This window comes from Silene latifolia, chromosome X (genome assembly GCF_048544455.1).
Source record: "Silene latifolia isolate original U9 population chromosome X, ASM4854445v1, whole genome shotgun sequence".
Classification (NCBI taxonomy): Eukaryota; Viridiplantae; Streptophyta; class Magnoliopsida; order Caryophyllales; family Caryophyllaceae; genus Silene; species Silene latifolia.
The window spans coordinates 114,882,991-114,895,022 of record NC_133537.1 but is presented as its reverse complement, the minus strand read 5'-3'; the positions used below and the strand labels follow the sequence as shown (position 1 = coordinate 114,895,022).

Sequence of the window (12,032 nt, the reverse complement as noted above, 5' to 3'; positions counted from 1 at the left end):
ATTTTGACGTTTTAAATTTATTAAACCGTTTAATCCCTTTATTATATATTTTTGAATTACTCAATTAAACTAATTTTATGTCAAACACGGTTTTTATAAACGTATTATATAAAAGCTCATTTTATAAAAATACGTACGATTAAATTATATTTTTAAGGCACGATTTATATAATAATTTATGTATACATACTTTTGGTTGGACGATAATAATAACCATAATGATAATAATAATATTTTCCGTCTTAATTTCCGTCTAACTTTAGACCGTCACATTTCCACTAGTAAGACTATTCTTAATCTCGACCTATCAAAATTTCGACAACACTCATACACCTACTCACTCACACCCCACATTTATTATTATTATTATGTACTAATACTATTATTATTATTATTAATATTATATATTATTATTATGTACTAATACTATTATTTTTATTATTATTCTTTGTTGTTGTTGTTGATGCGCCAACCCCACACCCCCTCTTTTATTTTCTCCTTCTTCTTTTGGTTTCACCTGCACCAAACAAAACAACAACAACAATCAACTGAGCCGTACTCACCATTTTGGCCGACACTCAAACCTCAGATCCCGGCCCATTTCCCGATCAAATTCCGTAATTTTTGTACCATTCTCTTCTCCTTTCCTTCCTCCTCCTTTAAAGGTAAGAAAGTCTCCTTTTTGTAGTGGTTTCGTCTTTCGCCGTCTTATAAAAGTGTCGTCTTTTAGCTTCTTTATTCCGTTTTCTTGCCCTTTTATGAAGGATTCGAAGACCCGGGGTGAGGCTCGTGCCTTGTGGACCATTTATTCGAAGAATAAGGGGCGTTTAAGGTAATACGATTCTACCGATCCTATTATTAATATTATTATTCGGGGTTGTATGAAATATGTGCAATTTGTTGTTAATTTATGTGGTCAATGTATTAAAATTTCAGTTTAAGTGATCGGTTAAGATGAAATATTATTGTGTGTATATATATTAGTACTCATACGATTTATGTCACAAATCTTATTCTTTTTGTGAGATGGAATGAGGGTGTATAGCTTATATTACAAAGATGGCTAGGAGATACTCTTTTGGGATTGATTCAATATTTGAGACAGTATGAACAAAGTTGGTACGTATAATTATGAATTGGAATGAAGAACATGGTGTTCGTGCGTATTCGCTGCAAAGTAAACATTGTTTGGGAAACTTGGATCGTCAACCATTTGGAGTAAAGTATATGAATGGAATATATATGATTGTTCTACGGGATTCGAGATAATATAACATAGGATTTGACTGAGGTATGGGAATCGTAATTTTAATTTGGTAGCTGGTGCATTCATTTGTATTATATTGTTAATTGTAGTTTCCTTTGATCGAGACTCGTGGGTGAGTAGCTTGGAGCCTTGCACTCTAAGTGTTGAGCATGGTTCATTATTGAACTTTTGACAATATCGATATTGAAATTGAGATGGAAATCTGGTTACTATGGAGTAATATTTTATAGGACGGAGTAATGAGAGAGATGGGGTAGAGAGTTGAGATTGAATTAATTTTTGGGACGAGAGTGACTTTTATAAGGTTGGCCTAGCAGCGGCCTGGCCGTGGCCTAGGCAGTGGCCTGGCCGTGGCCTAGGCAGTGGCCTGGCTAAGTCGCGAGTTTGGGCCGTATCTATAAATTATTTTGACGCTAGTTTGGTTTATTTAAAATATAATTAAATTAATTTCCGTCTCATATTTTATATAACGATAATTCGTTAATATCGTCCTTTCACATAATTATTTTAGGTGACTCATATGTGGTTGAAGATGAAGAGTAATTTTGGGTTTTAGAAGCTTTCTCAAGTTTATTGCTTGTCTCTTTGCTAGCGTAAGGTAACTATTCCGAGTTACTCGACGAATAAATGTCACATTCTTTGCTTTTTGTATGATTTTGTGAATGTTATATTTAGTATAAGTAGCATTTGGGTAATTTTATGAAATGAGTAATGTTAGTAGTAAATATAGTGTTGATGGTAAAATTATTCTTATGATGGTAGTTGTAATGTTTTGTTGATTGTGCCTAAAACTGAGCCTTAGTCCCTTTGACTGATGCGATGTCAGTTAATTGAGTGATTGGTCACCAATTTGACCTGCACTGCCGCAGGGCTGGGGTTGCGGGTAAAAATTCGGTTGAATGATTTAGATAATCGGCCTTTTTCTTGTTTTAGGCCATTTATCAAGCTTTAGTTCACATGTATAGCTTATTGAATTTAAATAGCTTCTTATTTTGTAGTAATGGCCCTAGATTCCCCTAAAGCCTTTAATATTATTAAAATTGCTAGAATTGGAAGTTAGTATTGAATTCTTATTGAGGACACTGTTGGATTTGTATGCTGAGTAGACTATTATATAGCCTTTCACATGATAGAATGTTAGAATTCATGTTGGTAAGTGGGACTTTTTGCCCTCTTATGGTTAAGTGGGTGTCTTAGTTGACTTGTGTGGTGAGTCGTGTGTGGTGTGGGCTAAAGTATTCAAGTCAGGACTAGTGGGACTAGGTCCTAGGTGAGTATTTCGGCCTTCATCATAGATAGGTCTTTATAGTCTCCGACGAGTATATGTTCACCGCTTGATAGCTTTTGTGTTCTGACTAGTGGATTTATATCCAAGTTGGGGCATGACCTCGGTACTTATTTTGATAGTATGGGGTCAGCTTAAGTACTAGCCAACCCTTCGGTGGTGTCCTTAGGGTACTCACTTCACTTTGTTTTAAAAAAAGTTGTGGGTCTTGGGTGCGGTGGTGTGTATCCGCATGTCTAGGTCTGCGCAGATTTTAGGTTAGGGTTGTGTTGTCTCTTGGCCATGTTTTCTTAATAGTAACCGCTGAGCCAAGATACCGGTTCGATTACCTTCCCTACCTCGTGGTATAGACTCGAGTTACAAAGTGACTATTGACGGTGCTAAGAACTTATGCCTGTCTTTGATATATTGCCCTTTCTTGTATGGTGATTCTATGAATCATAGAAGGTGAGATGCAAGCCGGCTATGGTTGATAGAGTTTGGATTCATGGATGTTATGTGATTCACATGATAGTGTAGTATGAGTCGGTCTAGTATTCACGTGCTAGGACTATGTGTTGTTATATTGTTGTTCACATGATAAGCACGATTGTCTAGCATCTATATGCTAAGGCTATGTGTTATTCATATTCATATTCTTACGTTTACATGTTATATTAATTATGACATTTCGTGGCTGGGAGAACTCGGAGTTACTCCCCACTGACTGTGGCTTTCGTATTTGTATAAAATGCGAATGACAGGTAGGTGATGCATATATGGGGTACATGGACGAGCTAGCGAGCAAAGTAACCTTGGGACCTAGACTGGTTTTATTTCATTGTGACCCTTAAACCTTTTTTATGTCACATACATTTTAGGGACATATGTCTCCCTTTCTCATATTTGGTTTGTATAACTTTCTTTTCGCGACTTTAGCGATGTTTCATTCTTGAGATTTATTTTGGACCTTGCATGTTTGACACCTTCCCTTTTGGATATCTTTATAACAGGTTCAGGTTTTAAAAATTACAGGTTTTTACCCAATTGAACCTATTACAAACATATCCTGTCAGTTTTTCTGTAGAATTACGTGTTTACTTTTCCGCTTTAATTGAGGGTGTCAAAGTTGGTATCAGAGCATATTTGCTCCCGACGCACGTTTGTGCACCCCAATATAAATAACTTGACCTTAAAATAATAAACTTGAGAGATGGGTAAGATGGGTAGATTTAGGATCTTATGTTGTAGTCTCTTTGTGTTTGCTCTTTGTTAGGTACTAACCTGTTTGTTGATTGTCATTTAATAATTGTTGCGTTCTTGGATCAATGACCGTGAGATTATCTATAACTAATGGAGTTATTACCCTTATTATAAAAAAAAAAAATTTGAACTAAAGGTTTTGAAAATATTTTAATGTTTTTCACTAGTTTTAACGTCAATTATTGTTAAAGCTTGTTATTGGAGACGTCTGATAATTAGTTTTATCATTTGTTGGTGTAAAAATATATTTTTATGTCTTTGAATTGGAATATTGATGTTCTTGAGTGATCGCCAAGAGTATCTCCGTTCCATTGAAAGGACACTTATATTTTACGAAGATCAAGATTTAGTGCCTTTTGCTGAGGATTGAAGAATTGTTCAACCTTTGAAGAATGCTTCTACTTCCTTGAAGATGTTTCTCGTTCTTTTTGTATCTCACCTTATTCTTAATCTCTTGGTGCCTATCCTTCTTCTAAACTCTCTATTCTTCTTCCTAGGAAGTTACATTTGTATCCTCTTAACTTGTCCTTTCACCCTTGCTAATCCTCCCTTAACGCCTTTTAGATATTTCTCTTTCTTTTGTGGGGTGTTAACCTTGGTTGGATAATTTGGTTTGTGGAGTTGTTTCTGGTTGACCTATAACCCCGGTTTTGAGAAGTTGTGATATTGGAAGGACTTAGGTAGTGAGGTGAGACGTACTTGGGGATTCTTATACCTAACCCCTTGGTAATGTGAGTATAAGTGATAGGTGGAATTATGTGTGTTAGGAATGAGTTGCCTATGTAATTAAAAGTTATAGAACTTGGCTTTGTTGTTTATGTTTGGGGATTTGAAGGCTTAGTAGGTTGAGCGTCGTCACCCTAGGAGTAAACATGAGATAAGTTTAGAATATGAATTTGGAAGAAAACCCATTTTTAGATGTTAACAATCCCGTATAGATTGGGAAGGTGATTTGGTCGTTTTGTCATGAAGGTACAATACCCTAATAGGCGTTTCCTTGTTGTCTAATTTCCCTTTCTCCTTGATCATGAGCGTTATCGTTCATACCTCCTTTCCTCGCTTCATCTTGCTCCTCCTTTAAGTTTGACACTCGTATCTGGTGAAACTCTATCTTTGACATCCTTGTAAATTTGACTTCAATTCTTATCCCTAGGAAGTTCGTCATACCTCTTTTGTTGGTTAAGCTTGAACCCTCTTAGCATACTTGTATCTATGATGTCTAACTTACTTTTCATTTCACACAATTTCTAAATATTTCAAACTACTATTTTTGGTTCGTTGTTAAAAATTTATGTTACCATTACAAAATTTTCCCTACTTTTAAAGATTTGGAAATGAAAATTTGATTTAATTCCATAATTGTTCTTTGAGTATAGACTTCTTTATCATGGTTTTGAGTTGCTAAACCTGAGATTTTTGTAAATTTTATCCAATTTCTATTCACTTTGATCTAGTATGATGCCTTTGTCAAAGTTTAATATTATATTTCTGGAATTTAACTCCCCTTTTATTTATTTAAAGGTGAAACCTTTATTTCCATTTTGGCTTATGCAAAAGAAAATTTGGGTGGACTACCTTTTCTTTGGATTTTAACGTTAATCGGACGTTATTAGAGACGTTTAATAGCTTGTTCTACTCTTGTCGACGAGTGATTTTCGGTTTTAAATTTGTCTCTGACTTGGAAAGTTAGCGTTCTTGTGTGCACGACAAGGGCAATTTCGTTCCATGAATGAGACTTATATTTTTGAAAACTCTTCATTAATATTTTTGAAGGTATTTTAATTTTTGATTTATATAATGATTTGCCTTTTGACCTTATCTTTGATTTGGAATGTGATGTTCTTGAATACGTAACGAGAACACTTTCGTTCCCTTGATGAGAATCTGGTTCTGTCGGAAAATTTTATTTGAAACTTTTGAAAGAATTTTTATTCTTACGATAAGTGACCTTTTAAATGTTTTAGTTACCGATTTCAATCCCAGTTTCATTTTCATAACCTTTCATTTCTACTTTCAAGTTTCGAGGACGAAACTTTTTAAAAAGTGGGGTGATTGTAACACCCGCGAATTTTCCATTTTGACGTTTTAAATTTATTAAACCGTTTAATCCCTTTATTATATATTTTTGAATTACTCAATTAAACTAATTTTATGTCAAACACGGTTTTTATAAACGTATTATATAAAAGCTCATTTTATAAAAATACGTACGATTAAATTATATTTTTAAGGCACGATTTATATAATAATTTATGTATACATACTTTTGGTTGGACGATAATAATAACCATAATGATAATAATAATATTTTCCGTCTTAATTTCCGTCTAACTTTAGACCGTCACATTTCCACTAGTAAGACTATTCTTAATCTCGACCTATCAAAATTTCGACAACACTCATACACCTACTCACTCACACCCCACATTTATTATTATTATTATGTACTATTACTATTATTATTATTATTAATATTATATATTATTATTATGTACTAATACTATTATTTTTATTATTATTCTTTGTTGTTGTTGTTGATGCGCCAACCCCACACCCCCTCTTTTATTTTCTCCTTCTTCTTTTGGTTTCACCTCCGCACCAAACAAAACAACAAAGAACAATCAACCGAGCCGTACTCACCATTTTGGCCGACACTCAAACCTCAGATCCCGGCCTATTTCCCGATCAAATTCCGTAATTTTTGTACCATTCTCTTCCCCTTTCCTTCCTCCTCCTTTAAAGGTAAGAAAGTCTCCTTTTTGTAGTGGTTTCGTCTTTCGCCGTCTTATAAAAGTGTCGTCTTTTAGCTTCTTTATTCCGTTTTCTTGCCCTTTTATGAAGGATTCGAAGACCCGGGGTGAGGCTCGTGCCTTGTGGACCATTTATTCGAAGAATAAGGGGCGTTTAAGGTAATACGATTCTACCGATCCTATTATTAATATTATTATTCGGGGTTGTATGAAATATGTGCAATTTGTTGTTAATTTATGTGGTCAATGTATTAAAATTTCAGTTTAAGTGATCGGTTAAGATGAAATATTATTGTGTGTATATATATTAGTACTCATACGATTTATGTCACAAATCTTATTCTTTTTGTGAGATGGAATGAGGGTGTATAGCTTATATTACAAAGATGGCTAGGAGATACTCTTTTGGGATTGATTCAATATTTGAGACAGTATGAACAAAGTTGGTACGTATAATTATGAATTGGAATGAAGAACATGGTGTTCGTGCGTATTCGCTGCAAAGTAAACATTGTTTGGGAAACTTGGATCGTCAACCATTTGGAGTAAAGTATATGAATGGAATATATGTGATTGTTCTACTGGGATTCAGATAATATAACATAGGATTTGACTGAGGTATGGGAATCGTAATTTTAATTTGGTAGCTGGTGCATTCATTTGTATTATATTGTTAATTGTAGTTTCCTTTGATCGAGACTCGTGGGTGAGTAGCTTGGAGCCTTGCACTCTAAGTGTTGAGCATGGTTCATTATTGAACTTTTGACAATATCGATATTGAAATTGAGATGGAAATCTGGTTACTATGGAGTAATATTTTATAGGACGGAGTAATGAGAGAGATGGGGTAGAGAGTTGAGATTGAATTAATTTTTGGGACGAGAGTGACTTTTATAAGGTTGGCCTAGCAGCGGCCTGGCCGTGGCCTAGGCAGTGGCCTGGCCGTGGCCTAGGCAGTGGCCTGGCTAAGTCGCGAGTTTGGGCCGTATCTATAAATTATTTTGACGCTAGTTTGGTTTATTTAAAATATAATTAAATTAATTTCCGTCTCATATTTTATATAACGATAATTCGTTAATATCGTCCTTTCACATAATTATTTTAGGTGACTCATATGTGGTTGAAGATGAAGAGTAATTTTGGGTTTTAGAAGCTTTCTCAAGTTTATTGCTTGTCTCTTTGATAGCGTAAGGTAACTATTCCGAGTTACTCGACGAATAAATGTCACATTCTTTGCTTTTTGTATGATTTTGTGAATGTTATATTTAGTATAAGTAGCATTTGGGTAATTTTATGAAATGAGTAATGTTAGTAGTAAATATAGTGTTGATGGTAAAATTATTCTTATGATGGTAGTTGTAATGTTTTGTTGATTGTGCCGAAAACTGAGCCTTAGTCCCTTTGACTGATGCGATGTCAGTTAATTGAGTGATTGGTCAGCCGCAATTTGACCCGTACCTGTCGCAGGGCTGGGGTTGCGGGTAAAAATTCGGTTGAATGATTTAGATAATCGGCCTTTTTCTTGTTTTAGGCCATTTATCAAGCTTTAGTTCACATGTATAGCTTATTGAATTTAAATAGCTTCTTATTTTGTAGTAATGGCCCTAGATTCCCCTAAAGCCTTTAATATTATTAAAATTGCTAGAATTGGAAGTTAGTATTGAATTCTTATTGAGGACACTGTTTGATTTGTATGCTGAGTAGACTATTATATAGCCTTTCACATGATAGAATGTTAGAATTCATGTTGGTAAGTGGGACTTTTTGCCCTCTTATGGTTAAGTGGGTGTCTTAGTTGACTTGTGTGGTGAGTCGTGTGTGGTGTGGGCTAAAGTATTCAAGTCGGGACTAGGCGGGACTAGGTCCTAGGTGAGTACTTCGGCCTTCATCATAGATAGGTCTTTATAGTCTCTGACGAGTATATGTTCACTGCTTGATAGCCTTTGTGTTCCTGACTAGTGGATTTATATCCAAGTTGGGGCATGACCTCAGGTACTTATTTTGATAGTATGGGGTCAGCTTAAGTACTAGCCAACCCTTCGGTGGTGTCCTTAGGGTACTCACTTCACTTTGTTTTAAAAAAAGTTGTGGGTCTTGGGTGCGGTGGTGTGTATCCGCATGTCTAGGTCTCTTGTGACTTTTAGGCTAGGGTTGTGTTGTCTCTTGGCCATGTTTTCTTAATAGTAACCACCGAGCCAAGATACCGGGTTCGATTACCTTCCCTACCTCGTGGTATAGACTCGAGTTACAAAGTGACTATTGACGGTGCTAAGAACTTATGCCTATCTTTGATATATTGCCCTTTCTTGTATGGTGATTCTATGAATCATAGAAGGTGAGATGCAAGCCGGCTATGGTTGATAGAGTTTGGATTCCTGAATGTTATGTGATTCACATGATAGTGTAGTATGAGTCGGTCTAGTATTCACGTGCTAGGACTATGTGTTGTTATATTGTTGTTCACATGATAAGCACGATTGTCTAGCATCTATATGCTAAGGCTATGTGTTATTCATATTCATATTCTTACGTTTACATGTTATATTAATTATGACATTTCGTGGCTGGGAGAACTCGGAGTTACTCCCCACTGACCGTGGCTTTCGTATTTGTATAAAATGCGAATGACAGGTAGGTGATGCATATATGGGGTACATGGACGAGCTAGCGAGCAAAGTAACCTTGGGACCTAGACTGGTTTTATTTCATTGTGACCCTTAAACCTTTTTTATGTCACATACATTTTAGGGACATATGTCTCCCTTTCTCATATTTGGTTTGTATAACTTTCTTTTCGCGACTTTAGCGATGTTTCATTCTTGAGATTTATTTTGGACCTTGCATGTTTGACACCTTCCCTTTTGGATATCTTTATAACAGGTTCAGGTTTTAAAAATTACAGGTTTTTACCCAATTGAACCTATTACAAACATATCCTGTCAGTTTTTCTGTAGAATTACGTGTTTACTTTTCCGCTTTAATTGAGGGTGTCAAACTCGCTACTAGAGAGATGTGCACATTCGGAGCTGAGGAAGCGTTAAGACGGAGTTTGGAAGGAGTAGTGGTGATTGGAGTATAACATGGATGGTTGAAGGTTATGGGTGTTACCATAACATGCGTTTATCTTGACCGAGTTAGATTTATTATTATTGTACGTTGTTTAGTTAGTCCCTATTCAACCTCGTGGTGGACTGTGTATTCGTGAACACCTGCGGTGAACCATAATGAGGAGCAGATTTGACAGGTACTAAAGATTAGCTGACTTGGGAGCTATGGGATGCATGAGGACTTGGCCAATCTACCTAGAAGTCTAGACCACATAGAATATTTAATCACTATATTCATTTCCGCTGCGAGTTGTAATTATTTTATATAGAGTTTTAATTGGTTGAGTTGTAATGAACTTGTAATCACTAAGTTTTAATGTAAATTACTTTGGTGAATTGGACTTTGTTATTCACTACCTCGGGAGACCGAGATGGTAACATTCCTATTTATTTGGGAATGTCTAGCTAAAGACTCCAGAATAAATGGGGGTGTTATATGAAATGTTTATCTTTTATAATTGTTAGAGTGGTTTTGCCTTTACTTAACCTTCTGGTTGACGGATACTACTTTTATCCATCCTTTTGTCTCTGTTTTGTTGGGCTTGTTATGACCATTGCGGTTCTCACCCTTATATGTGAGCAGTCCTCACATGCACATGATTGGACGTCGTTGATTGTTGGTTGTTTGTACGGGATGGCTGAGTTTAGTTTGGCTTTTAGTTTCACTACCTTAACTCGATTTAGCAATAAAGGATTTCTAGATAATTCACATTATTTCAGTTTGTTTTTTAAAGACTTCCTTTGTATTATATACCATTTAGTTTGAACTTGGAATTATGTAACTCTTAATAACTTAAGTTAACTTGGTTGTTCAGTTGAGGTTGTTTAAATTGGTTTCAGCGTCACGGATTATTCTCTGTTGGTGACACACTCAATCGTCACGGATTATTCTCTGTTGGTGACACACTCAATTATCCTGGATTGTTTTGTTTAGGCACTTGGACAATCAAGGGTGTTACACATCCATCTTTAATGCCACCATAAAAACAACCTTGTAAACAACCACGGCCCTAAAATTAACATCCCCCCCCCCCCTTCCAAATTAATTGGGAAATCTTGGGGTTTGGAAAAAGGGACGATTGATGACGAATGAGGGATGACATACGACGACGGTGGTCGGCAACTAGAAGGATGAACGAGCTCTGTGGTAAGGAGGATGCACGAGGTTGGTCGTGCCTCTGCTTATATCTAAAAAAACAAAGTGAGCAAGGTAGGGGAAGAGGAGGCGGGAGTGTGGGTGGCGTGAACGGTGGTGTATTGACATTGTGGTCCTGGTAGTGAACGGTGGTGGAGGTTTGGGGTATGGTGGTTCTAGTGTGATATAGGTGTCGATTATGATGGTTATGGTGTAGGTTTAAGTGATGGTTGTTAATGGAGTGATTAGTGTTCTTTGAAAAAAAAGATAGGTCTCACATGAGCACTTTTAGCTAATTTTATAGGGGAAATATTATCTAACTGCAGCATAAGAAGTTGGGGCAATAGTAAAGCTTATAGTGGATTAAAATGATGTTTGAATTATATGGAGAACATGACAGCGTGGATTATCGCGGTTAAATAATCTTAAAAATTTCGCATGTGAGATACGAGTATTTAGTAACAATTGTATTCGTAATTACTATCTTTTCATTAGTTACCCATTAAGTGTATCAAAACTAGACCATCGAGTAAGACTCGTGGAGTGGCTAGTGCACTAGACCATCGAGTAAGACTCGTTGTCCGAGGCGTGATGCATGGTGAAAAACTTTTATCGATGGCAAAAAAAATTTCTTCTCACCATGCACCAAGCCTCGGATAGTGGGTCTTACACGATGACCGAGTGCACCAGTCGCTGTAGTCAGCGATGCTCACAACCGTCATAGAAGGTGCAGCAATAAACACTCAGGTTAGATCATATTGGACAGGTCGCTTCGATTACTGGTCAAGTTCGGATCCTCAACTCAAGTATCGAAACGAATACAGGCCAAGTTAATTAATGTACGCTGAACTGAGCTTTCTAAAATCTCCAAACATGATGTCACATTATTGTTGCATATCTTTGTCCACTTGTAATTAAATTATTAGAGACTAGTTTGTTACATGGGACTATGGGAGGGTGTGAGGAAAAACTTGTTATCATACAGATTAACACAAATACGCAGTTATATACTTATATCGACTCATTAATAAAGCCTTTTTATCATTATAATCTTACTCGTCTCAAAACCGGAAAGAAATGGAATACAATTTCGAATTCAAAATTCAATGAACCAATTTCATTCTCTTTTAATTGTCGAGACATTATTATGAAACGATCAAACAATCCTAATTTTGTTCTAAAACGAAACTATTTTATGAGATGGAAAACCAATAATAACTTAAACAACAATTCTCTTGTACGACGG

General features: G+C 36.0%; 2 long non-coding RNA genes across 2 annotated transcripts; both read left to right on the top strand.

The window, feature by feature from the left end:
* Window positions 1-439: 439 nt before the first annotated feature.
* On the top strand, window positions 440-3,493 carry LOC141621557 (uncharacterized). The gene is made up of 4 exons (XR_012532441.1): window positions 440-665; window positions 765-832; window positions 1,779-1,865; window positions 3,296-3,493. It is a non-coding gene; the product is annotated as an uncharacterized LOC141621557 (long non-coding RNA).
* A 2,923-nt stretch (window positions 3,494-6,416) lies between these two features.
* LOC141621556 (uncharacterized) lies at window positions 6,417-9,373 on the top strand. Its single transcript, XR_012532440.1, has 4 exons — window positions 6,417-6,536; window positions 6,636-6,703; window positions 7,650-7,736; window positions 9,176-9,373. It is a non-coding gene; the product is annotated as an uncharacterized LOC141621556 (long non-coding RNA).
* The last annotated feature ends 2,659 nt before the right edge of the window (window positions 9,374-12,032 follow it).